The sequence below is a fragment of the Notothenia rossii genome (assembly GCF_949606895.1).
Source record: "Notothenia rossii genome assembly, chromosome: 6".
Taxonomy (NCBI): Eukaryota; Metazoa; Chordata; class Actinopteri; order Perciformes; family Nototheniidae; genus Notothenia; species Notothenia rossii.
Genome location: NC_136909.1, coordinates 88,737,842 through 88,760,402, shown reverse-complemented (window position 1 = coordinate 88,760,402; position 22,561 = coordinate 88,737,842). Strand labels below are relative to the sequence as shown.

At 42.5% G+C, this 22,561-nt stretch overlaps 1 protein-coding gene and 1 pseudogene across 2 annotated transcripts in view; both read left to right on the top strand.

The window, feature by feature from the left end:
- LOC307044213 (uncharacterized protein) overlaps positions 1–22,561 on the top strand; it is a 305,770-nt gene that overhangs the window by 223,647 nt on the left and 59,562 nt on the right. The gene's annotated exons all lie outside the window — the stretch shown is intronic.
- Positions 1,810–21,243, top strand: LOC307042894 (annotated as a pseudogene). Its single transcript, XR_013810688.1, has 14 exons — positions 1,810–1,877; positions 4,708–4,812; positions 5,733–5,811; positions 5,965–6,193; positions 6,334–8,140; positions 10,284–10,386; positions 11,679–11,827; positions 12,258–12,431; positions 12,747–12,920; positions 13,266–13,439; positions 13,740–13,913; positions 16,247–16,293; positions 16,420–17,078; positions 21,151–21,243. The product of XR_013810688.1 is annotated as an uncharacterized misc_RNA (transcript).

Here is a 22,561-nt window from a genome sequence, read left to right as displayed (position 1 = left end):
ACAGGGGATCTGCACTTCCACAAGATTAAATACAAATATAATAAATAAAATAAAATGAATTTTCAGCCTTGACGTAACAACATTCATAATTAAGTAAAGATAACACCCTTTTCACCCCGGTTACATTTTCCATTTGCCCCGTACGATGGGCGCTTTAAGTGATGAAAATGGGGGATGTTGGCTTATCAGGCGCCCGCAGCTCACAGCCAGCGTGAGAGAGAGATAGATAGAGAGAGGGGGTGCACCTGTACCGGCGGGGAATGTTGTTAGCTTCTGCTAACGGATATAAGAAGCTCTTTCTACAATAATGTGGAGGGAGAGTTCTGTCCTGTCAGACTGAGAGGCTCAGTGAGGTAAAGCACTCTGAGTGTTTAGATAGTTCACTTTAGTCTAAATTATCTCAGTGGGTCTCAAACGTTTTGATCACAATTTATGTAAAAACATATTTCCAAGGCACTCCTTTATAATTATTAGGATAAATAAAAACAGGTTTGAAATCATTCCAATGTATACTATAGGACAGTAAACCAAAAATATCGTTTAAAACTGGAGAGATTTAAAAATATGCATAAATAAATAAATGTTAACTGATGAGATATAAATGAACCACAAAAATAAAATAAGTTAGCCTACATTTATTTGTTATTGGCTATGGTAGGTTATCGGTTATGTTCACATACTTATTTGATTATTAAAATGCAAACCGATCTTTTTCATATGGGTGTTTAGAGTTGTATCCCCTAGATCAGTCTCTAGTAATTGGGCACTCAAAGTGCACCAGATTGAAGCATTTTACTTTAAATGTTAAAAACAATCTTCCCGGGGGGGTACCCCCGGACCCCCCTAGAGGATGTGAAGTCCACCCCCCAGTTAAAACATGTTCAATGTTCATGCAATACTAAATAGTATACATTTGAAGCCTTTTTATATAAGCTATCCACCATGTCAATATGTTTCTCTGTTTGTAGTGTCTTTTGTAGAGGTTTTTCATTGCCAGCTAAAATCTTGCCAATAGGGCAGCAAATTGGTCAAAACCGGCCCTGGTGTCATCCCCACAGCACCCCCCATTTGAAACATGTTCCCACGGCTATGCTTAAATGTACTGCAGAAAAAGTAGAATACTTGCTTCTAAGATGTAGAATGGTAGAAGAATAAAGTAGCAGGTAATGAAGTGAACTAAAGTACCTAAAAGCTGAACTGAAGTACAACACCTGAGTCAAGGTGCAGCAGTGAAATCCTGCATCAGCTCCATCTGGTGGAGCTTCCTCTGCTCTGATTGGTCCTCACCACTGACTCAGGACAATAAGCAGACTCTTCTCTGTCCAATCACAAACTACTAGTGTGCTCCTTTATTAAAGGACCTAAAATAATACATAACATCAATTTATTGTTCGTTTGAAAAAGAAAAAATCAATACATTTATTTTCGTCATCTTTATTTTTTACCCTCCAAATCTTCTGCTCTGAACTCCAAACACAGTTTCCTGTTGGCTGTTTAAAATGTATGAACCTCTAAAACAGAGGAAGATTTGAAGGCTTGCTGAGCTCTTCAGAGTCCGTCCAATAGAAGTGATCTGCACAGAAAGGCCAAGAATAATCCACATGAAGGATGTTCCTGAAGTCTTCAAACCGTCCTGAAGACCACAGAGCATTGAGAGGGTCTTTAAGACGCTGCAGCTCACAGAGCCAACAACATGGAAACTGTCTCATGAGTGTTTTAGTTTGGAGGTGTGAGAGCTCTGTGTCCTGATGAGATAATGTGTGGTTCTCCAGCAGGTGGTTGTGTGTGTGTGAAGGTGTGAGCTCTGCTATGAATCCCTCTGAGGACACTGAACCCGCTCTGAGTGGGGACCCTGAACGCCTCACCAAAGCTCAGAGGTGAGATGAAGACCTCTGACTGTCCTCTCCTCCAGAGCTCAGCAGGCATTATTCACACTCTGTGTGTGTGTTGTGTTGAAGCCCAGAGCAGCAGCATGGACCTGGACATGGACCTGGACCTGGACCTGGACCTGGACCTGGACCTGGACCTGGACCTGGACCTGGACCTGGACCTGGACCTGGACCTGGACCCAGCTGTGTGTCCATAAAGAGTGACCAGTCTAGAGATGAACCTTTATATTTTAAAGGCCGCCCTTCAGAGACAGAGTAAGTGGACGTCATGTGACTTCATTATATCAGCAGCAGTAGAAAACTTGTTGTTACTGAAGAACAGAGACCTCTTATTGAAGCTGAGGGAGGGACTACCAAGGTGTGTTCAGCCTGAAGCCAGAGTGTAACGTGTCAGAGAGGTTCAATAAAAGAAGCCTTCAATACCATAGCAGGTAAAATATTTAAAGCACTGTTTAAACAATAAATATAGTTCAATTTGTCCACAAACTAAAGTGGTTTTCCATCATTATGGTAGAGTTTCAGACCTAAATGCTGTAGAATGAGCAGGTATCACATTAGGAATAAATGGGAGGCAATGAGAGAGCATTGGGTAGTCAAATAAATACATGACTTCATTCACCACAGTACCCTCTTGTATGTGCCGTCTTCTCTGTCTTTGTGGCTCATATATTGGTGTTCTACTGCAGATCAGTAAAATAGAGAATACTGAAAAAGAAAAAGGTGGCAGGAGATAACCAAACCTGCTGAGATCCAATCAAACAGCTCCGGACTAGAGTTCGGACAGGCTCACCAAATCAATATATTCTCAAGTATTCTGATGAAACAGGGTAAATATATCTGTCCCTGTTGTAACACTTACTGAGAAAATCACGCAGGTACTTTCTTATAAATACGTGGGTGTCCTGACAGACCCTTCTCTTCTAGAAAGACCACATAGAATCTGAAAAAGACAAAACAAATAATAGAGTAGAGAGTAGATAAAGTTTTATTTTTTACATCTGTGATTTTAGAGTATTTTGCAGTACTGTAATAATACACGGTACAGGTCCACCTCTTTAAAATCAAAACTGCTCCACCAGTCTATCAGAGAATCTGCTCAAAGGTCGTAGGTCAACATTTGAGAGCCTCTCTGAATCATCCTACCATCAAACCTTTAGAGGCTGGCCAACCACATTATCTCTGACCCCAACCATGATTATGTAATGAGTGAAATCCCAGGTCAGATGAACATGGTGTCTTCAAGGCCCAGTGAAGTGCATATTTTTGCAGCAAAATGAAATGGCAGTTTCATTCCTTACATATCATTGTGCCTGTTCATGGCTAAAATAATTTTTAATAATTCATAATTAATGAATTAATGAATTATTAATTTTTGCCGTCTGAGCCTAACGGAAGTTGCAGACGATAGTGGCTGTGACGTCACAAGATGTACCCAGTTGCGATTGTAAACATGGCGGAGACTCTGGAAAGTGATACTAGTGTGAGAGAAATGATTGATTTGGACAGCTTTTCGGATAGATGAGGAAAGTGATCAATCTGGTGCACTTTGAGGGCAACATTAAGAGATTTACGGATACAGCTCTCAACACTCATATGAAACATATATTTCAATAATCAAAAAACATTGGAATGATTTCTTAACCTATTTTATACAACTAATATTACATAGATGGAAATATTTGTTTACATAGATGACCAAACCCACTGAGATAACTTAGGCTACAGTTTACCTCCCTGAGCTGACGTTATCTCTCTCAGTCCCACAGGAGAGCACTCTCCCTCTCCTTATTGTTGAAACAGCTAATCTCCGTTAGCTCCGAGCTAGCACCAGATGCTAACAACAACCCTGTAACTCTCTCAGTCTCTCTTTCTCTCTCTCTCGAATCGACCAGTGGCCTTTATTTATCATGATCAATCAAAGAATCTCCGAAACAATGACACCAGCCAGGCTCACCTTCATCTTTTGGGAACAGAAACATCGCCACTTCGGCAGACTTGACATTACTACAGCCAGCGGCAATGCATCGTTTCCCCTGTGTTTTTCATCCCTCTTTCTTCACTGTCGCCTCCATTGTCAGGTTTTCTCGATTGGCAATCACTTCCAGTCGACTCCGACACACTTTCCAGGAAAATACTAGCTCAACGTTGAGAAATTCGACTTTGAAAAAGAGAAAAAACGAACGGTGGTGAATGTAAACAGTGCAGCGGCGTCCATCTCGTGACGTCACGCAGTAGATCGCAAGCCACGCCCACGAAGGCAAAGGTCGACTGCAGATTTCCCCGGAAAATTCAAAACTCGTCAAATTTGTTGCTATTCCAACATTTTTTGATTTGGGTTCCAATGGACAATTTTGGTCATTACTATACGTATTAGCATAACAGATCATGCACAGGTGCACACTTCACTGGGCCTTTCAGTGACTGTGTTGTTATGGTAAATATCTGTTTCCTTGTTTCTTGTCTTGATGTTTGTCCTCGTTGACGTTACTAAAGGAGCTGCTGTGATGCCAGAAGCATGTCAGACTTGATCTGATAATAAAGTATTATCATGTTGTTATATGGTGCTCTGAGCTCTGATCTGACTAAGTGTTAGTGTGATGGAGACTAGGAGATGTTTTAAGTGTTCGATGACCATTATGTGCGTACCTGTCTAAGGACTGCAGATAGAAATGATCTTAATCTGGCATAACTCATCCCTTCTTTGAGATTCATGTATTTATAAGCATGGCCCCTGTTTATTAAACACATTCTAATATGAATAGTATTTAGGACCATTGTGACGGTCCAGATTCCTAACTGTTTGTTTCTCATGTTTCAGGAGGAGGCTGGAGGAACCTGAACCCAGCTGTGTGTCCATGAAGAGTGACTGGTCTATGGGGACACCTATGCACTTCAAAGATGGACGACACTCTGTTGGTCAAAGGTGAGGATTGAAAGTTGATAACCCCCTTCATGGTACCTGCTGCTCTGCTTTCAGGTTGTATTGACCCAGCTAAGAAAGTGTGGCTCTGTTGAATTTTCTTGGTGAGACACTTCTCTGGTTCCTTTCTAATAAAAGCAGCTTTGATCATTTATAAGGCGTATCAGGTTTGAAAGCTTTAAGCACCATAAACACCAACTTGGCAATAAACCTGTTTCTGAATCTGATGAAGGTTTCTTTAAATAAAGAAATAAGGGTCATGTTTACCTTCAGTGTTTCTCATCTGAGTTACATTTCTTTCCTTCTTAAGTAAAGCTGGAGTTTTGTAATCCTGCAGCTTGCGTCCAAAGGGAGGGAAACTCAACTGTGTGGACGTCTACTCCAGCTTATGATCAGCTCTGTGTGAATACATACCTGAGTGTTTCCCATTGCTCCTCGTCAGTCGGAGGTCAATGTTTCCCTGTATTTGCAGCAGTTTTTGCTTCTCATTTCTAAAATGTGTAATTGCTGTGTGGTGTTTTGCTCTTCACCTGGTGCTCTATTGAACAATTAAAGAGCTCTTGATCAAATTAAATATAATTGTTAAACCTTAATCAAAGATTACAGTCACTGATTACTTTCATTTTGGTGCGTGGCCCTTCTTAGTATTTAGTGTTGCTGATAGTCAAGGATGAGTGATATCACTGCCCTTTAACCTTTGTACCAATTCATGTGTCTATAAAATGTTATTTGGAGGTTTTAGTTTAAAATAAAAATTGGCAATAACTTCTACAGCTGCTAAAGTTGGTACTCCGTGCGAAGCCCAGACAAATCCAGTGATCTAACCTTTCTCCTGTTGCTCACACATGCACCTGATCCACATTTCCAGCACCACTGAAGCATATCAGAGATAATGTGAGTTGTTTCTTCATGATTCCTCACAGAGAGGACCAGCAGAGCTCAGAGGTTCCCAGAGGTCAGTCTGCCCAGCAGCATCAGACACAGCTGGACTCCACATTTATGGTCTGTACATGAACTACAGCTACTTCACATCTGTTCTGCTCACAGTCAACTCCATGATGCACTTTGTAGATCAGTGGATGGTCAGTCTGTCCAACATGGATCTGATGTTTGGTGACTTTAGTTTGATTGTGTTGTTCATGTATTCTGTTCCAGCTGCTGGAGGACAACATCATCACTTTTGTGAAGAACGAGCTGAAGAAGATCCAGGAGGCTCTGAGTTCAGATTACCCAGAATGCTTAGAGAGTCAGAGGGAGGATGAGGAGGTGTTGGACGGTGAGGATGAAGAGCAGAGGAGGAGCAGCAGAGAGGCATTTCTGAACATCACACTGCACTTCCTGAGGAGCATGGAGCAGGAGGAGCTGGCTGACCGTCTGCAGAGCAGTAAGAGGGTTTCTATAGAGATTTAACAAGCTGGATAAATGTTGACTAAAGTCTCAAGAGATGGAACAAAGTATATTCAGATCCTCATTCTTTAAGGATGTATCTGACTCATTGATCTGATTTGTTGTGTGTTCATTCAGGAAGTCGTTCTGGAGTGTGTCAGCGTGAACTTAAGTCTAACCTGAAGGAGAGGTTCCAGTGTGTGTTTGAGGGCATTGCTAAAGCAGGAAACCCAACCCTTCTGAACCAGATCTACACAGACCTCTACATCACAGAGGGGGGGTCTGCAGAGGTCAATGATGAACATGAGGTCAGACAGATTGAAACAGCATCCAGGAAACCAGACAGACCAGAAACAACCATCAGACAAGAAGACCTCTTTAAAGCCTCACCTGGAAGAGATGCACCAATCAGAGCAGTGCTGACAAAGGGCGTGGCTGGCATTGGGAAAACAGTCTTAACACAGAAGTTCACTCTGGACTGGGCTGAAGGCAAAGCCAACCAGGACATCCTGTTCATATTTCCATTCACCTTCAGAGAGCTGAATGTGGTGAGAGAGAACAAGTACAGCTTGGTGGAACTTGTTCATCACTTCTTCTCTGAAACCAGAGACGCAGGAATCTGCAGGTTTGATCAGTTCCCGGTTGTGTTCATCTTTGACGGTCTGGATGAGAGTCGACTTCCTCTGGACTTCCTCAACACTGAGATCCTGACTGATGTCACAGAGTCCACCTCAGTGGATGTGCTGCTGACAAACCTCATCAGGGGGAAGCTGCTTCCCTCTGCTCGCCTCTGGATAACCACACGACCTGCAGCAGCCAATCAGATCCCTCCTGAGTGTGTGGACATGGTGACAGAGGTCCGAGGGTTCACTGACCCACAGAAGGAGGAGTACTTCAGGAAGAGATTCAGAGATCAGGAGCAGGCCGGCACCATCATCTCCCACATCAAGACCTCACGAAGCCTCCACATCATGTGCCACATCCCAGTCTTCTGCTGGATCTCTGCTTCAGTTCTGGAGGAGGTGTTGAAAACCAGAGAGGGAGGAGAGCTGCCCAAGACCCTGACTGAGATGTACATCCACTTCCTGGTGGTTCAGTCCAAAGTGAAGAACATCAAGTATGATGGAGGAGCTGAGACAGATCCACACTGGAGTCCAGAGAGCAGGAAGATGATGAAGGCTCTGGGGAAACTGGCTTTTGAGCAGCTGCAGAAAGGCAACCTGATCTTCTATGAGTCCGACCTGACAGAGTGTGGCATCGATATCAGAGCAGCCTCAGTGTACTCAGGAGTGTTCACACAGGTCTTTAGAGAGGAGAGAGGACTGTACCAGAGGGACCAGGTGTTCTGCTTCGTCCATCTGAGCGTTCAGGAGTTTCTGGCTGCTCTTCATGTCCATCGAAAATGTATCAATTCTCGCATCAACCTGCTGTCAGAAGAACCAACAAACTCCAGGTGGCCTAAAGTTTTCAGAGCCAAACCTGAACTAACACATCTCTACCAGAGTGCTGTGGACCAGGCCATACAGAGTCCAAACGGACACCTGGACTTGTTCCTCCGCTTCCTCCTGGGTCTTTCACTGGAGACCAATCAGAAACTCCTACGTGGTCTGCTGACAGAAACAGGAAGTAGCTCAGAGACCAATCAGGAAACAATCCAGTACATCAAGAAGAAGATGGATGAGGATCTGTCTCCAGAGAGAAGCATCAACCTGTTCCACTGTCTGAATGAACTGAATGATGGTTCTCTAGTGGAGCAGATCCAACAGTCCCTGAGTTCAGGAAGTCTCTCCACAGATAATCTGTCTCCTGCTCAGTGGTCAGCTCTGGTCTTCATCTTACTGTCATCAGGAGAAGATCTGGACGTGTTTGACCTGAAGAAATACTCTGCTTCAGAGGAGGCTCTTCTGAGGCTGCTGCCAGTGGTCAAAGCCTCCAGGAAGGCTCTGTGAGTACAGAAACATTCATATCATGAAGTAGTGGTGGTCTAATGCAGTGTTTCCCAACCGGGGGTACGCGTAACCCTAGTGGTACGCGAGGGAACTGCAGGGGGTACGTGGAATTCCAAGGTGACAAGTAAAAATAATAATAATCCCGTCAAAAATGATATTGCGTGATTAGTTTCCCTAGGGAGACAATAGTCTGTTTCACAACCGCGCCAAAATCCCACAATGAAAACAGCTGCTTACCTGCAGCCAGAAAAAAACTGGTAGGTCTGCACTATGGATAAATGGCTGAAACGTCCGCTTGCTCTGGATTCAGGCCAGGAGGAGCCCGCAGAGAAACGTAAGAAAGAGGCCAAACTGAAACCAAGGCAGTACAGTGAAACATATATATTATTTGGATTCATTTCTACTTCTGCGGACCCACCGCAGCCTCAGTGCTTCTTTTGCGGTGAAGTCCTGGCTAATAGTGCGATGAAGCCAGCGCATTTACAGAGACACCAGAGCACCAAACATTCGGGAAGTGTCGATAAAAGTGAAGAATTTTACAGACGAAAGCTGTCGGAATTTTTAAGTCGAGCCAGACAGTAATGATGAAAGCCACGAATGTGTCAATGAAAGCACTCGAGGCATCTTACGCCGTGTCCCTGCTTGTGGCTAAATAAAAAAAACCTCACTCTATTGTTGAGGAGCTCATTCTCTCTGCAGCGACTGCGTTGGCCGAAATTATGATAGACAAGAAAGCAGCCGAAGCACTCAAGAAAGTTCCCCTGTTGAATAACACCGTATCCCGTCGGATCAATGATATGTCTGTTAATATAATTGGACAAGTGGTGAACAAAATGAAACTAGCCGGTCAGTTCGCTTTGCAGCTGGATGAAATTACAGACGTGAGTGGAGAAGCGCAGCTCCTGTCCTTCGTGCGTTACAAAGATGCGTCGGACATAAACGAGCATATTTTATTTTGCAAAACGCTGCCAGGAAAGACAACTGGGGAAGAATTGTTCCAGGTTATCGACAGCTTCTTCAGAGAACATCATCTGCAGTGGAAAACCTGCAGCCACATCTGTACTGATGGAGCAGCTGCGCTGACGGGGCGTGTAAAGGGACTTTTTGGGCACGTAAGAAAGGTAAATCCCGACATTAAATGGATGCATTGTATTATTCATCGTGAAGCACTAGCTAGCAAGAGGATGAGCCCTGATTTAAGTGCTGTTATGGATGATGCTGTGAAGAGGATAAACTTCATCCAATCTCGGCCATTGAATCACAGGCTGTTTGAAACTCTTTGTCATGAGAACGGCACAGAGCACGATCAGCTATTGCTTCACACAGACGTGCGCTGGCTGTCTCGTGGGAAAATGTTACTGAGACTTTATGAACTTCGCAATGAAGTTTTTTTGTTATTGACGGAGCATCTGCATCCTCTTGCTGTGCAGCTTGAGGATGACAAGTGGGTGGCGCGCCTGGCATATCTTGCTGATGTGTTTACCAAACTCAACGAGCTCAACCTATCACTTCAGGGCAAGGAGTCACATATCCTGAAATTGTATGACAAAGTTCAAGGATTCACAAAAAAGCTCAAACTATGGGAGAGGAAATGTGATGAGGGAGACGGCATACTTGCAAACCGTTAGACCTCAGAAATCGGGAGCATTTCAAAATGCAAAATGGGGGGGGTGCTAGTGGAGTGGATCGCCGGAGCTGTTAGATTAACATTAACATGCTTCTTGTAGTTGTAAGTGCACTGCCTTGCGGCCTGTAGCGACGTCCTTGATGGAGCATATGTGTGGGCAGGAAAGGAGTGAGCAGAGAGTAGAGCAGTTGTCGATTCTTGTTCTGTTTTTCTGTGAATATCTGCCTCACCCACTCAGACTTTGAGTTGCGCGCGCTACTAAAGAGACGTTATACCATGGAAACCAAACACTGCTGGAGCTGTATTAAAGTCCGAGTGGAAACTGTCGTGTGTAAATCTGATTTTGTCAGAAATCGGGAGAAATGCGGGAGAAATATGACCCCGGGAGGAAACCGGGAGAGAGTAATGAAATCGGGAGTCTCCCGCGAAAATCGGGAGGGTTGACAAGTATGGGGAGACGTGAGCTCTTTCCCACTACTCAATGCCCATCTTGCCACAACTGCTGTTGCCAGGGGTCCAGTGGTCAAACTGGTGCAAGCACACCTGTCCAAACTCTGCACTGATTTCAGCCATTATTTTCAGGACATTGAAAATAAGTCAGAAAGACTGGATTGGGTGAGGAACCCATTCATTGTGAGTGAGAGCAGCAACAGCCTTCCAGCAATGCTGCAGGAGCCTCTGATGGAATTATAATAATAATAATAATGGCTTTAATTTATAAAGCACTTCATATTTGCATTCAAATCCCGAAGTACTAACATCGTAAAAAGAATAAAAAGCAATAAATAAAAATAAATAAGTAAAAAGAATAAAATAAGATAAAAGGGTGATAATAAATAAATAAAAGGTCTAGGGAAAGGCTCTATTGAAGAGGTGGGTTTTGAGGCCTTTTTTAAAAACCTCCACGGTCTGTGATGCTCTCATGTGAATTATCATCTGACCGTGGTCTGAAGATGGCATATGCTGAGAAGTCATTGACTGAGTTTTGGTGTGATGTGGAGAAGGAATATCCTGAACTGTGAAAACATGCACTGATTGAACTTTTGCCGTTTGGTTCTACTTATTTGTGTGAGGTGACCTTCTCAGCTTTAACACACATCAAAACCAAGCAGAGGAACAGACTGGATGTGGAGACCAGCCTGGTCACAGCTGTTTCCACACTGCCTCCAGAACTATCAAAGCTTATGAAAGACAAGCAAGCTCAAGTGTCTCATTAAAGCTCACATGACTGGTGAAAAGAAACTGCTAGGCCTATACTGATTCTGGATATTATTTTGCGAAGTGTTTTGTTCCCGAATTAAAGTTAATTGCCTGTTTAAAGGGGACTTATTCAAAGGGGCTCCAGGTTTAAGACTAAATGTTACAAGATATATAGCAAAGATAAGTTGATTATTTTGATTTCATATGTATTTATTTGATTACATTATTTATTTTCAAGGAAACATATTCATTTTTATTGAGTGATTTAAGTTAAAATTAAGAAAATGCCTGAGAATTAGATGTTCAAATTAAGGAGATGAAATAAAGTTATTTTCATTCAATAATCAGTTACGTTCTACTTGTGAAGGATCATCAGCACGTATGAGTGAGGGGGTACTCATGGTATGACAAAAGGCTGAGGGGGTACACAAGACAAAAAAGGTTGGGAACCACTGGTCTAATGGATAGTGAAGTGGGATGAAGATAGGAACGTTGTGAGTTCAATTCCCGCCAGGAACACCACCACTCGTGTGCCTTTGAGTAAGGCACTTAGTCCTTAGTTTCTCCAGGGAGAATGTCCCTGTAATTGTAAGTCGCTTTGGATAAAAGCGTCAGCTAAATGAAATGTAAAGTAAATATTATGCTCATCTTTTTAAAATATTGTTTGTACTTTCTTTATCAGACTGAGTGGCTGTAAGCTTTCAGAGAGAAGCTGTGCAGCTCTGTCCTCAGTCCTCAGCTCCCAGTCCTCTAGTCTGAGAGATCTGGACCTGAGTAACAACGACCTGCAGGATTCAGGAGTGAAGCTGCTGTCTGCTGGACTGGAGAGTCCTCTCTGTACTCTGGAGACTCTCAGGTCAGGATTCATCAACATGTTGAGCTTCCTTTTGAATATGTATTGATATATTGGGCTGCTGTTGCCCAGAAGGGAAATAGGCGATAACCAAGGGGAGGGTTATTGATTCGATCCCCTCTCCCTGAGGTTAACATGTCAAAGTGTCCTTGGGAAAGATACTTGACCTCAAATTATTTTCTAGACATTGTATTGAAGTGTTTGTTAGTTGCTTCAGTAAAAGCCTAAGCTGAAATAACATGTATGATTACTGGATGAGTTTTCTAAGTTCACTGTACTCAAGTTATTTTTCAACCCAGTTGTGATCGTCAATTTTCAGACCCTATGTAACATAATATACTTTACAGTTTTTCTGTTTTGCCCAGGAAAGCATGTTATATAAAAACAAAGTCCACTTTAACATTTGCTTCCATTTATTTTGTTGTCTCTTCAGACTGAGTGGCTGTAAGCTGTCAGAGAGAAGCTGTGCAGCTCTGTCCTCAGTCCTCAGCTCCCAGTCCTCTAGTCTGAGAGATCTGGACCTGAGTAACAACGACCTGCAGGATTCAGGAGTGAAGCTGCTGTCTTCTGGACTGGAGAGTCCTCACTGTACTCTGGAGACTCTCAGGTCAGGATACATTGATATGTTGAGTTTCCTTTTTTGGATGTATTTAACTTACTATAGTAAATGAACTATTTTTAAACCAGTTAAATTATTCTTTGCTGTTGTGTTCAGGTGCAAATCTACACACTCTTCTCCCTTTCTACTTTTGACACATTTTTAACATTGGCTTTCAATCCACCATGTATGCTAAATCTTTGCCATCAGTTCAAATAATGTAGGATTCCTCGTATTTATGATTATAGGGTCTTAATATTTTGTTTTTGAATTTGTAAAAAGGAGTAAATGCTGAACTTTTAATTTAAATTGTTGTCCCTTCAGACTGAGTGGCTGTAACCTGTCAGAGAGAAGCTGTGCAGCTCTGTCCTCAGTCCTCAGCTCCCAGTCCTCTAGTCTGAGAGAGCTGGACCTGAGTAACAACGACCTGCAGGATTCAGGAGTGAAGCTGCTGTCTGCTGGACTGGAGAGTCCTCACTGTGCTCTGGAGACTCTCAGGTCAGATTTCTTATTTTATCTTAAATGATTGTCTCTCTCTCTCTCTCTCTGCTTATTTACAATCTCCTTCTTTCTCTTCCTATTTTTAAATCAGTCAGGTAACCAAACGCAAAGTCTTCTTTTGTATTAAACATTAATAAAATACAGTTGATGTAAAACACTCATCCTGTTACTGATTAATGCCATCGTGGAGAAGAGACATCATGAACATTGGCATCACAGATATGAAGCAGTATTGAGTTGCACATTTTGAATAAGGAATAATACGCGATAAGGCAGTCATTAATGAAAAAGAACACCCTGAAGTTATTGATTTTATGTTGTTGTTTATTATTTTCTCTTCAGACTGAGTGTCTGTAACCTGTCAGAGAGAAGCTGTGCAGCTCTGTCCTCAGTCCTCAGCTCCCAGTCCTCTAGTCTGAGAGAGCTGGACCTGAGTAACAACGACCTGCAGGATTCAGGAGTGAAGCTGCTGTCTGCTGGACTGGAGAGTCCTCACTGTGCTCTGGAGACTCTCAGGTCAGGATTCATCAACATGTTAAACTTATAGCCAGTTAAATTGCGATGTACATTAATGATGGATACACTCATAACCTTTTGTTGCATCTGCTTCAATAACATGTGTTATTGTTTTTTGACTCACTCTTGTTTGAACTTGTGTGTGTTTGTGTGTGTGTGTGTGTGTGTCTGTGTGTGTGTGTGTGTGTGTGTGTGTGTGTGTGTGTGTGTGTGTGTGTGTGTGTGTGTGTGTGTGTGTGTGTGTGTGTGTGTGTGTGTGTGTGTGTGTGTGTGTGTGTGTGTGTGTGTGTGTGTGTTCAGTCTGTCATGCTGTCTGGTCTCAGAGGAAGGCTGTGTTTCTCTGGCTTCAGCTCTGAGATCCAACCCCTCCCATCTGAGAGAGCTGGACCTGAGCTGCAATCATCCAGGAGACTCAGGAGAGAAGCTGCTGTCTGCTGGACTGGAGGATCCTCTCTGGAGACTGGACACTCTCAGGTATTATAAACATATACAGTGAAGGAAATAAGTATTTGATCCCCTGCAGATTTTTTAAGTTTGCCCACACAATACATCAACAGTCTATCATTGTAATGGTAGGTTTATATAAACATTGAGAGCAAGAATATCAAAAAGAAAATCCAGAAATTGACATTATATAAAAGATGAAAATGTATTTCCATTGAACTGAGTGAAATAAGTATTTGATCCCTTTGCAACAAACAAGGATTCTGGCTCCCACAGACAAATAATTCATCTTCCTTTAAAAAAGTACTCCTAATCAACTTGTTACCTGTATAAAAGACACCTGTCCACAGAATCAATCAATCAGATTCCAATCTCTCCACCATGGGCGAGACTGTAGAGCTGTCTAAGGACCTCAGGGTGAGACTGTAGACCTGCACCAGGCTGGGATCGGCTACAAGACCACCGGAAAGCAGCTTGGTGAGAAGGAGACAACTCTTGGTGCCATTATTCAGAAGAATAATGTGTGTGTTTCTAAATGGAAGAAACACAAAATGAGCATCAATGGCCCTCGGTCTGGGCTCCACACAGGATCTGGCCCCGTGGGGTATTGATGATCATGAGAAAGGTGAGGGATCAGCCAAGAACTACACAGGAGGAACTTGTTAATGATCTCAAGGCAGCTGGGACCACAGTCACCAAGAAACCTATTGTTAACACACTACACCATAGTTGATCAAATCCTGCAGTGCCTGAAGGGCCCCTGCTCAAGAAGAACACGAGAGGCCGTCTGAAGTTTGACAACGAACATCTGAATGATTCAGAGAAGGCTTGGGAGAAGCGGATGAGGTCAGATGAGACTAAAATGTTGATCTTTGGCTTCAACTCGACACGCCGTGTTTGGAGGAAGAGAGATGCTGACTATAACCCCAGAACACCATCCGTCAGGCATGGAGGTGGAGACATTCTGCTTTGGGCTGTTTCTCTGCTGAGGGGACAGGAGGACTTCCCTGCATCGAGGAGAGGATGGACGGGGACATGTCCCGTGAGATCTTGGTGGATAGCCTCCTTCCCTCAGCCAGGACACTGACCATGGGTCATGGAGGGGTCTTCCAGCAGGACAAGGACCCTGAACATACGGCCAAGGCAACACAGGAGAGGCTAAAGAAGAAGCACCTTCAGGTGATGGAGGGTCCTAGCCAGTCTCTGGACCTTAATCCCATAGAAAATGTGTGGAGGGAGCTGAAGCTTCCAGATGCCAAGCATCAGCCTCAACACCTGAAGGATTTGGATCTTCAGAGAGGAGTGGACCAACATCCTTCCTGAGATGTGCACAGACCTGGAGACCAACTACAAGAAGCGTCTGACCTCTGTGTGACCTCTGTGTGTCCAACAAGGGTTTCTCCACCAAGTCCTAACACATGTTCTGCAAGGGGATCAAATACTTATTTCACTCAGTTAAATGCAAATACATTTGTATCTTTTATATAATGTACATTTCTGGATTTCCTTTTTGATATTCTTTCTCTCACTGTTTATATAAACCTACCATTCAAATGACAGACTGGTCCTTTCTTTGTTGGTGAACTTACAAAGTCTGCAGGGATCAAATACGTATTTCCTCCACTGTGTGTATGCCAAGACAAAAACATTGAAGGGAACTAAAGACACGGGATAAGACTCAGGCAGCAGCTCTGTGTTTACAGAGAAGACACGACAACAAGAAATACATCTTTATCATTTTAGATTCTGATCTCCATTTTAATGCTCATTTTAATTTGCTGACCAAAAACTGCTTTTATCATTTTGGCAATAGAGTCAAAATCCATCCAACAACCTAAACACAGCAGAGATCATCCCACTCCTGATGGACACCATCTGCACTGGCTCCTGTATCTGAATTGATTCTGAAGTGCTTCTCCTATTTTTAAAGCACTAAATGGCCCCTCCCTCTTTTAAACACAATGATGAACTATCAGATGTCCTGTGAATTCATCATCATAATAATAATAATAAATGGTATGGTCAAAGCACCTTTCATTGCTCAAAGCAAACCCAAAGTGCGTTGCATGAAAGATGCTTTTAAATAAAGTTCATTGATTTTCCTCTTCAGATTCCAGGTAAGAGAAACACTCATTGACTGCTGCTAGCAGATGCTGAGGGAACACTAACTGAACACTGATCAACTCTTACATCTTATTCTCTGAGAAATAATAATTGAAGTTAATGAGCTTTATTTATCGACTGATCTAAAATGATATCGTGAACATGAAGCTTCATCTGTGGAGAATAACAAAGCTCTGAGTTTGAGAGTGATGTAATGTCCATGTCTCCATGCTGCTCTGACCCCCCGCCCCTTCTTTCAGGATGGAGCCTGCTGGAGTCCGATGGTTGAGACCCGGTCTGAGGAAGTGTGAGTGTGGTTTAATTTGATTCATGAAAACAAAGCAGCCACCATCTTGAAATGTAACCTTCATCATCAAAGTGTCAATAAATGAACAGCTGATAGATGAATAACTGCTGCTGTTCCTCTCCTCAGATTCCTGTGAACTCTCACTCGACACAAACACAGCACACAGGAACCTCAAACTGTCTGAGGACAACAGGAAGGTGACACGTGTGGAGGAGAAGCAGCCATATCCTGATCATCCAGAGAGGTTTGATTACTGGTGTCAGCTGATGTGTAGAGAAGCTCTGACTGGTCTCTGTTACTGGGAGGTCGAGTGGAGAAGAGGGGTTTATATATCAGTGACTTACAGAGGAATCAGGAGGAGAGGAGAGAGTGATGACTGTGTGTTTGGATGGAATGATCAGTCCTGGAGTCTGATCTGCTCTAATGGTCATTACTCTGTCTATCACAATAACACAGTAACACACACCTCCCCCTCCTCCTCCTCCTCCTCCTCCTCCTCCTCCTCCTCCTCCTCCTCCTCCTCCTCCTCCTCCTCCTCTGGTAGAGTAGCAGTGTATCTGGATCATCCTGCTGGCTCTCTCTCCTTCTACAGAGTCTCCTCTGACACACTGATCCACCTCCACACCATCAGAACCACATTCACTGAACCTCTCTATGCTGGGTTTAGGTTCTGGTCTGGTTCCTCAGCGTCTCTGGTTCCTCTGTAGGAGGAAGAGTCTCCTCCTGTTCCAGAGACTTCCTCCCTGCTGCCCAGAGAGTTCAGTCTGTTCAGGATCACAGCTGATGTTAGACCAACGTTGTTTAAAAAATATATTTCCATCTATTTGTTTTTAACCGTGGTGTACTTGTTATGTGTTTTTACTTATTGTTCTTCTTTATTATTAATAATGTCTTCCTGCTTTGTTATATTTGAATATACAGTCTACTCTTTTCACTTTATCTGCACTATACATCTTTTGATGTAATAATGTAGATTTCCACTTTTCGGGACAAATAAAGGAATTCTGATTCTGAAAATATGCTTTTGCTTCAGATTCAATATCTTCACTGTGATTCAGGAAAGTGCAACAAACATCACTTCACACACAAATACAGATAGAAATCAAACACATGGAAATACAGAAAAATAAATAAGATTTAAAGAAAAGAAAACCTCTGGAGCGCTCTCTGAGCTTTCACTTAGTTTGAACAACAACACGTCTTTCTGTTGTGTTTGCAGTTTTTTTTGGCGAGAGAGATTTAGTTTAACCGTATGACGAATAAATAAAAATTGTAATAATAATAATTATAATAATATTAATAATAATAAAAAGGAAATAGAAATACTATACAAAAATAATCACAATTATAATAGTAAGAAATAATAATACAAAAATAAAAAATAACAATAAACACTCAAATTAAAACAATTAAAGATAAATAAAACAAGACAGTGATACAAATACAAATTAAATACATTTAAATAGAAAGACTTTCAAACAAATATTAAAGTGGGTTTTTTTCGTTTTAAATTGTAAAAGACAAAAATATAAATAAATATGATAAAACATTACATAAAAACTTTACAAAATATTATTTAAAAACCAATCATTATAATAAAATACATTCAAAATAAAGATGTGTTGTGTTTTGGCCACTCAGTCGTGTACAAAGCTTTTCTGTCTGCTGCTTTCAGAAAGAGACAGAAACCAGTTTGTGGCTCAGTGGTTAGCGCAGATTCAAGATTCAAGGCTTTCATTGTCACGTGTGCATAGCTACCGTGTAGTTATGACAACGAAGATCTGAGGTCACAGGCTCCCCCATCAGAGCAACACAATAACACAGATACAACAGTACAAGTAAATAAAATAGAATATAGTCGAAACAGTGCAGCCCATAACCAGTGCTGCTGTGTGAATGAGAGCTCACACCCTGAGCCAGGTAGACGAACACATACTGGACTCTGAATACAAATAAAATCTCTCTGGCCAGAACTACAGAAAAGGATAGGGGACACGTCTGCTCCCCCATGAAGTGGAACCACTGTACAGATCTTAACCTCTGCCTAACGTTGGCAGTAACATAATAAACTTCTCATGTACTAAAGACTGGTGTTTACATGGTGTTTGTCCTCGGTTCCCCTCCTCCACTCCTCCGCTCGCATCTCCTGTGGGCGGGACTAAGACGCAAGGATAGGAGTCGAGGAGAGAATTGAGAAAGGGCTATAGGTTTTGAAATATCATTGGGATAACAGGTAGAGGTCGTAGAGACAGGCTTTAATGCCCTCTCAGAGTCTTCATTCATAAGACTAGCGTTACGGGGCGGGATGAGTGTCTTCCTAGTTGGTTAAGTTAGAAAGATATTGACAGAAGTTTTTCCATTTTTTTCCAGGAAACTCTGTTAAAGATCCCTTCCCAATAATTATATTCACAAATACATTTGATCCTGTGAACGCAGCACATACTGAGACTCAGTCCAACCAGTCTGACTGCTAACTGTAAAAAGTGAGGTGAGGACACACACACACACACACACACACACACACACACACACACACACACACACACACACACACACACAGGAAAAAGTTCCCTGTGAGGAGGAAGAGGAGTTCAGGCTGATGGGGGTCAGTCTGTCAGGAGGGCTACTGATGTGGAGGGGGATGCAACGGTAGGGCACTAGGACCCAGCAGCCATCAGAGAGCTCACCTGGGCCTTTGCTCCTGAAACACCTGAGAGACTCTGGCTGCGTTTCATTGGTCGATCAACACGCCCTCCTGGCCCCCCCTCAGGAACTCTGATCTAAAGTCTAAACAGTGAAACTCAAACGTCTTAATGCAGTATTCTCACCTTGTTACATGTGTCCTGATAATGAAGAAGTGTACTTGTACTAGACTGTAAAGTTACAACATGTACTTACAGCCAATATCTGTGTCTGATGGCATTAGAATATATTCTATAAACTGTCATTCAACGGGAACTGTTTCACTACTTTTGCTGACAGTCTTTTAACATATTTCTAAGTTTTCTGTTTTCACAGAGCACATTAAGGTTTTAGTTTCTGATGAAACTGTGAGGGACTCTTTCTCTGTTGTAGTCTTCTCTTCAGGTGTTCTGTGTTAAACACCAGCTGAGCAGGACGGAAGCCATTTTGTTTCTTAGTCTTTGCTGTAAAATAAAATAACTCAAGTCCAAACACGTCAACAAACGAAAAGAAAAGGTGTGTTCAATTCAGTCGGGAAGCTCAAATATGGGCCAAAAATAAAAGCTAAAGGTGTTGGAGGAGGAGGAAGAGGAGGAGGAGGAGGAGGAGGAGGAGGAGGAGGGGGAGGAGGAGGAGGAGGAGGAGGAGGAGGAGGACCTCCAGTGGTCACTCTGAGGAACTGCAGCTGGTTTCTGGTTTCTCACAGAGGAGGACGAAGGACTCAGATCTTTAGTTTCAGAAACATTAGTGAAACCACAGTGTGATAATAATCTGTTTCAGGTCCTCTATTCAACACTTCACTAAAGTACAAGTTTAAACATCAAAATATACTTAAAGTGCAAAAGTACTCATTCTGCACCAGTTCATGATAATATGTTTCACATTATGTAATAATAATAAGTCTGTTCACTTTAATGTAACAGCTGGTAAAGGAGGAGCTTTTTCTTTTTTAAATAAAGGTCATATACAGTACATTGTGCCTCGTGATTTTTACCAAGGAATCATATTTGAATATATAGTTAAGGCAGGACAATTTGGTGATTATATTTAGTGTTATTAATCTAGATCTGAAACGTTTACACAACATGTTCTTTACGTAAGTTATCACATACATGTACTTCAGAAAAAGTAGAATACTTGCTTCTAAGATGTAGAATGGTAGAAGAATAAAGTAGCAGGTAATGAAGTGAACTAAAGTAACTAAAAGCTGAACTGAAGTACAACACCTGAGTCAAGGTGCAGCAGTGAAATCCTGCATCAGCTCCATCTGGTGGAGCTTCCTCTGCTCTGATTGGTCCTCACCACTGACTCGGGACAATAAGCAGACTCTTCTCTGTCCAATCACAAACTACTAGTGTGTTCCTTTATTAAAGGACCTAAAATAATACAGAAAATCAATTTATTGTTTGTTTAAAAAAAAAAATCAATACATTTATTTTCGTCATCTTTATTTTTTCCCCTTCAAATCTTCTGCTCTGAACTCCAAACACAGTTTCCTGTTGGCTGTTTAAAATGTATGAACCTCTAAAGTTAGTAAACAAACCATGTGAGAAAAGGATACTCGCACTACCCTCTGCCGCCACTAGATGGAGACAGGAGACCACTAATGGATGGCTGACTGCTACAGTAATTTTGCAAACCACTCCAGTTGCTGATGATGAAAGCCACAACATGCAAATGAACATAATTTTCGGATCATTATTTTTTTAAATAATTCTTTATTCTATTTTATTCTATTTTATCCCTCTTGTATTAATCCCATTATTTTTAGTGACATCAATAGGCCTATTACCTGACCTTTAATCTGATCTCTAACTTTATTAGGTTCCTAAATACACTAGGTCCATACTTCTCATTCCTTTCAATAAGCATCAGCAGGCCTATTGTTTTAACTTTTAATCTGACCCCTAAACTTAACCCATTGGGGTTAAATGCCTAAACATAAGTACATTATCCATGCGCTTCCTTCTTGTGAGTGTGCATCAACTGACCTATGATCTCACCTTTTAATCTGACCCCTCAACCTTACCAGCTGGAAGCAGGGGCTTAACTCCAAATTCTATAAAATACATTAACCATCTTTCCCTTAAAATACAACTACTAAACCATTCGGGCTCCTCGCCTAAACCCAAACCACATTCTCTCCCCACTTTTTCGTTCTGACCTTTCTTTCAGCCCCTATCCGGTCGAGCCCTATGTGGGGATAAAGAAAGGAAACGGGCCATAAACAGATACGGCCAAAGCGGCAAGAGGGGGCATCCGCCGTGACCACAGCTACCCTCCTCCGTGTCTCTGTCTTTCAAACTTAAATTACTCTGTCTACTGTACCTTTACACATTTCTGATTCAATCATGATTCCACGCTAAGATAAGAGCCGACACGCTATCTATGGCCCGTGCCCTTCCTTGGATCTCTGTATAACCATGAAGCCGTCGAGCGACATGGGGAGGTCCGGTGGCTTTACTTAACCGATTCCCAGCCAGTGCCTGGAGAAACGGGGGACTTATTCTGAACCGGGGTTTGATTGATTGAATCGCTCGTTTTCTCTGTTCTAATCACAAGCTCCTATTTGATCAGTCTTTAACCCACAATATTTACTCTATCCTTTCCATAGATTTGGAATCTAAGAAAAGAAGGAAAGAATAGAGAACGGCCAATATGACGTCCAGGGAGTACAATGACTTCCAGATTCTCACAAGAATCATCTTTAGGATCCTGCGTACCTACCACCACCAAGGAAAAATTAGGAAGACAATACAGGGCGCAAACAACCTCCTTCCACATTCGTTCTTGGCCAAAGACAAATTAGCAACTACATTTCGGCCCTACACCCCAACGGTAGAAACCTCCCATCTGCTTCAGGGCAATGCCACTAATTGGTTGCAGACTGGCTTACAGATTTCTGATGAGCACCACACTCAAACAATCACAGATCTGCTGTCTAAATTAAGGAAAATGACAGACGGAGAAGAACAAAGGACCTGGGACATAGCCTGTCATTGGATAAAATCAAAATTCCACACAACAGAAAATTGGATTTTTATCCAAACGGCAGAAGACCTCAATCTGATGAACATCAGGATCGATGTACACAGACCCCCCTTTCTGGGGGACATTACCACTCCAGTCCACCAACTCGAGACTGGAGCATCCCGAGGCCTAAGCGGGGAACAACCTCCGGAGAAAAATAGGACACCCTTAGAGCCACCTACCCCCCTAACTATCACCAACAACCAATCAATCCCTCAGCCACAATTAATGGCCAAGAATGTGGTTTTCCCTAACCGAGATTTAACTCCGGTTAGTCCCTCTACTCCGACCACCCGCCCTCCTAGGACTGAGATGCTAGACAACACATCTCTGACAACACACATGTTTCCGGAACCTAGACCGGAACGCTCCAGACCTCTAATAACGGAGGACTTCAATCTTTCCCCTTCTCCTCCGACAAGTCTGGCCACACGCCATGAACACCGGTGAAATAAGAAAAAGAATTGGTCCCTGAACCCTAAACGTGAGGTCCTAATAATTGGGGACTCCAATATCTCCCGTCTCCAACCGATAGAGAATATCAAAATACAGGTGG